Source organism: Balaenoptera musculus, chromosome 3, assembly GCF_009873245.2.
Source record: "Balaenoptera musculus isolate JJ_BM4_2016_0621 chromosome 3, mBalMus1.pri.v3, whole genome shotgun sequence".
NCBI lineage: Eukaryota > Metazoa > Chordata > Mammalia > Artiodactyla > Balaenopteridae > Balaenoptera > Balaenoptera musculus.
The window spans coordinates 161,986,627-161,992,031 of record NC_045787.1 but is presented as its reverse complement, the minus strand read 5'-3'; the positions used below and the strand labels follow the sequence as shown (position 1 = coordinate 161,992,031).

Genomic DNA, 5,405 nt, shown 5'->3' with positions numbered 1-5,405 from the left:
CTAGCAAACTAAAACAGCAACCTAGGATTCACTTTGCTGTGCAGCAGAAACTGACACAATGTTGTAAATCAAGTATCCTCCAAAAAAAATTTTTTTTTAATTAATTAATTAATTTATTTGGCTGTGCGGGGTCTTAGTTGTGGCATGTGGGATATTTAGTTGCAGCATGTGGGATCTTTCAGTTGCAGCATGTGGGATCTTTAGTTGTGGCATGGGAACTCTTAGTTGCAGCATGTGGGATCTAGTTCCCTGACCAAGGATCAAACCTGGGCTCCCTGCATTGGGAGCACGGATTCTTAGCCACTGGACCACCAGGGAAATCCCTCCAATAAAAATTAATTATTGAATATTAAAAAAAAAGAAATCATGAAGGTAGGAGGTGCCAAAGCTTGGAGTCTGACCACAGATTCAATTTCAGAGTTTGATTGCTTTCACTGTGTGTCCTTTCTTGGTTTAAATGATTGGCTCACATGGGTGAGGGATGAGGGCATTTCATGTGACATTTTCGTCTCTTGCTTTCCTCTCTCCTGATTGCCCTTCCTAACTAAGTGATTGGACTTTGCCCAGGATATATAAGCAGCAATTCCCTAGCCTGGGAGGATGGCAAAGGCGTTCACTGTGCTGGTGGTGAACGGTGTCATATTTCCTCAGCAGCTCTGTGTGTGCAGTTTTAGCTGTGGGGCTCTGAAAGAGACCTACACCATTCTGGAGGGCATTATAAGTTTGGCCAGCTGTCTGCTCTTTGGCCAAGAGAAACATGATCAGGAAAACATAAATAATGACCCTCTTCCTTCCTTTGGGAGAGCTGGCTCAAAGACAGACATCACTATAGATGTAAATGTGTATGTGGAACAGTCCTTAAGATTTATTGGGGATTCCTTGAAGAATGTATTTTCCCTTTTGTATCTGTTTCCTTTTGTAGCCAGAGGAGACGAAAAATCAGGTCAAGCAGACTGCTGAGAAAAGTGACCCGAATCACAGGGACTCAGAAAATAACTGATGATGCCCTGGCAAAAAAAAACTGGTTTAAAAAATTGGTTAAACTCCATTTGCCATTCTGCTACACATGTTTTCCACCCTGTTCTGTGCCCTCAGAGGCTGACCTATAAAGATGACATCACTGGGTTTTATTGTCTCCTGCTGTACTAGTCAGGATTCTCCCGAGTAACAGAACCAATAGGATGTATATATAAAGAAAGAGATTTATTATAAAGAGTTAGCTCATGCAATTATGGAGGCTGACAAGTCCAGAATTTTCAAGGCGGGCCGGGAAACTATAGATCTAAGAGAGCCAATGGTGTAGTTCCAGTCATAAGGCTGGCAGGCTCAACAGACCCAGGAAGAGCCAATGCTGGATGTTGAATTGGTGGGATGGGTCAGAAATAGATGTAATTGAAGAGTAAGAGAAAAGAGAGCCAGGTAGAGGTGATAGCAAGCCCAAGCAGCTGATATAGTGTTTTTGGTCCAGGATCTGTGAAAGCTCTTGACACAGGAATTTTGACAGTTCAAGCTCAGAGCTCTACACTAACACTTCTCTGGAGGTGAGTAAAAGAATGGGAGGAGGAGCTACTGACTGGACATCATGTATTGGTTGTACAGGTTGTGCACTGCACAAATCTAGGGGATGCCCTAGCTGTATGCAGCAGAGCTGGTGTGATGGCAGTTTCTTCCCTTCTCATCTCTTATTTCAGTTGCCTCCTATTTTTGAGTGGAAACACTCATAACAGTGTGGTTGGAGTAGCACATACTTATCCTGTGAGTGACACCTTATTACCATTCCAAATATCTGGTTGCTTTCAACTTCCAGACTGTAGTAGACACAAATGACCACACATTTTTCGCAGTTCCTCCCATCGTGAAGTGGAGTCTATTTCCCCATACCCCTGAAGTTGGGCTGGGTCATGTGACTTGCTTTGACCACTAGAATATGGCAAAAATGATAGCAGGAGAGTTTTGACTCTGGGCCTCAAGGGATTTGTAGTTTCTGCTCTTGCTTTCTTACAACTCTTCTGCCACCACGTAAACAAGCTCAGGCTAGTCCACTGGAGGATGTGTTACCACATGGGGTGGAGGTGAGCTCTTCTAGCAAATAACCCTCAGACTACTCAGCTTGCCAGCAGATATGAATGAGGCCATGCTAATCATCTAGACCCAGCCACAACACCAGAAGACTGCAGAGATCAGCTGACCTGGCCAAAATCAGATGAACCACTGAATTAACCTAAACAGTTATGACAAATAACTAGCACTTTATTGTTCTAAACCACTCATTTTGGGGATGGTTTGTTATACAGAAAGTGCTAACTAATACGTAGACACAGGAGGATAAATTTTCTCTACGCTCTTGAAGTTTAGTGTAGCCATGTGACTTGCTCTGGCCAATGACATATGAGCAGAAGTGATGTGAGTCACTTCTATGGAGTATTTAAGGACTGGGGCACCATTCTCCATCTTCCTTTTCACTGCCATGGTAACTGCCATTGTTTGAGCTGGTGGAGACTTCAACAGTCTGGGTCCTTGGATGACAGTGTTTGTGGAGAACTTTTCATCTGTGAAGGACTTTTTAACATGAGTGAAAATACACTTTTACCATTTTGGCCACCGAGATTTTGGAGATATTTGTTATTGCAGCATAAACTAGCCTATACTGATTAATACATCTCAGTCCAGAGATCTGAGATGTCCTTCCCTGCCCCACATGAGCTACAGTTTGCATGGATCTTGGTGCTGGGGAGACTTTTACATCATGTTCTCTTTCCTCTTAGAAATCACAAGTTCTTCATCCACATCCTGCCTCATACACAAAGCTTACCCTCACTTAGCAAAACCCTCTTTCCTTGCTTCAAAGAGGAAGGAGTGGAAACTTTTTTTGTTATTTAAAGAGACATAGAACAAAGGCGAATATTCATTCATTCATCCATTCAACAAATATTTTAAAGGAGCTTATTTTATTCATTCATTCATTCACTTATTTATTCATTCATTCAAAATATTTTTATTGAGCATCTTGTGTTACAAACAGTTGCAGGTGCTGGAAATGAAGCTATGAATGAAACAAAGACCCTGCCTTCTGGATTTCATGTTCCAGTGGGGGGAAACTAACAATAAACAGATATATAATATAATATCAAGTAGTGATAAACACAACTATGAAAAGATCAACAAAGAAAATCAGGGTAAGGGGTTAGAAAGTGACGAGGGCTGTTTTTCAGGTAGGGTACAGAAATGACGTCTCTGAGTGAGTGATATTGTTACTGAAAGTGGGGTTCCGGCTGCTCAGTGCTCAAAAGCCAATAAAGGGGCAAGGTTGGTGGAAAGGAAAGTTTGCTTTATTTTGGATGCCAGCAACTGACGGGGGTGGAGGAGGGCAGACTCTTGTCCAAAGGCCACCTCACCCCCCCGACTGACAATCAGTGGACAAGAGCTTTTATAGATGGAGGGAGGGGGCTGCATGAAGAAACAGCACAGTCAGCTCTGACAGTCATCTTGAAATTGGTCATGCGGTGATCTGGTGATCTGACCAGCGTCATCTTGATTGTTTTTTTTTGTGTGTGGGGGGGCCATGCCGAGAAGCTTGCGGGATCTTAGTTTCCTGACCAGGGATTGAACCCAGGCCCTCGGCAGTGAGAGAGTGGAGTCCTAACCACTGGACCGCAAGTGGATGGATTCCCCCATCTTGATGGTTTTAAGTACAATCTTCAGTTCCAGGGGTCGGTTTGTTCCCATTTCCTTGAGACCAGTTCTCGGAATTGTGGCAGCTTATATCATGGCTACAGTCTGCTCATCATGTAGTTAACTCCTTCTACCTGGTAGGGGTTTCAGTATCTACAAGATAGCTCACAGGATATGGCTTGGACTATTATCTATAGCCCTTGGGAAGGAACTAAAGGTCCTTGACTTTGCTTACTGACTAAACTATTAATGTTTTGTCCTGTTTCACTGTTTTCCTTTGTTTCTGAATTTTCTCACTTCTCTGATTAAACTTATTCTTTGGCTAAAGTTTTTTCCGACAGACAAAAGGCAGGCAGAGGACACTGGGGGAAGGACCATAGGGTCCTGCTCCATTTCAGTATTTCATCAGAGACCTGAACAAAGTGATGGAGTGAGGCTGGGGGCTCTCTGAGGCAAGGGAATTTCAGGCAGAGGGAAGAGCAGGTGTGAAGTCCCCAAGGCCTAGTTTTGTGACTAAAAGTTCAGTGCGGAGAGAAAAGGGGGGAACATATTTATTGGACACCTACCATTTCCCAGAGACTTTATTAGGTGATCACACCACACATTAAATCATTGAGGCAGAGACTGCTGAGTGTTTACCAAAATCCATCCCCTCTTCTTCTCAGGGATGCAGCTAGAATACATTCTCCAGCCTTCCTTGCAGTGGGTGCAACCAATCCAAGTGGGAATTAAGTGAAATACCATTCTGGATACTCCTTCTGGACTGGCTGACCGTTGTCCTCCCAGTCTCCTGATTAGCTCAGCACATCATATTGCCTTCTAAAATGTCTCTCTTCAGGCACCATTTTTGCAGGCAGAATTGGAAAACCAATTGGAATTGTTCAGAAGGTGCCCAGACTTTGGCTATTGGGCCAATTTCATCTTTCTTTTCTTTTTTTTTTTTGAAATTCTTAGATCAATACTTTAGTAAGTCCACATAGAAATTCCCTCTAAGTGCCTTGATCAAATGCTGTGTACATAGGACATTTAGACATGGAAGCAATATCTAGACCATGCAGAAGAGATAAAATGGTTACTCCATCTCAATGTACAATGGCCCAACATTATTGTTATTTTTTAAATTTGTATTGGAGTATAGTCAGTTTACAATGTTGTGTTAGTTTCTGGTGTACAGCAAAGTGAATCAGTTATACATATACATATATCCACTCCTTTTTTTAGATTCTTTTCCCATACAGGCTTTTACAGAGTACTGAGTAGAGTTCCCTGTGCTATACAGTAGGTCGTTATTAGTTATCTCTTTTTTGTATAGTATGGCCCAACATTATTTGATCCCATGCATATAACCGCTCATGTCATTGAAAGACTATAGAAGCAAATAAATGGGAAGCATCTTTCTTTTCTTCTTTTAATTCAGTCTGGCTGTATTTGAATTTCACAGGTTTGGGGCTTCTTCTCTGGGCCAGTGGATCAGTGGATTATTGCAATTATGCTTCACTACAAACTACCCCAAAGCTCAGTGGTTTAAAGCAATAGTCATATATCCCCATGCACCTGTGAGTCTTCCAGGTTGGCAAAACTTGACAGGGGCTCAGCTGGTTGACTCGGCTCCGTGCGTCTTTCATCCTTCTCCTGGGATAGTTGTGCTCATGGTGACAGCAGAGGTGCAAGAGGGCAGGTGGAAACATGGGTGGTCTCTTAAGGCCCAACCTTGGAACCGGCTTATTGCCACT

At 42.8% G+C, this 5,405-nt stretch overlaps 1 non-coding gene across 1 annotated transcript; it reads right to left on the bottom strand.

Annotated features, from left to right (window-relative positions):
* Window positions 1–4,974: 4,974 nt before the first annotated feature.
* LOC118893720 lies at window positions 4,975–5,062 on the bottom strand. Its single transcript, XR_005019569.1, has one exon. It is a non-coding gene; the product is annotated as a small nucleolar RNA SNORA20 (small nucleolar RNA).
* Between the last annotated feature and the right edge of the window lie 343 nt (window positions 5,063–5,405).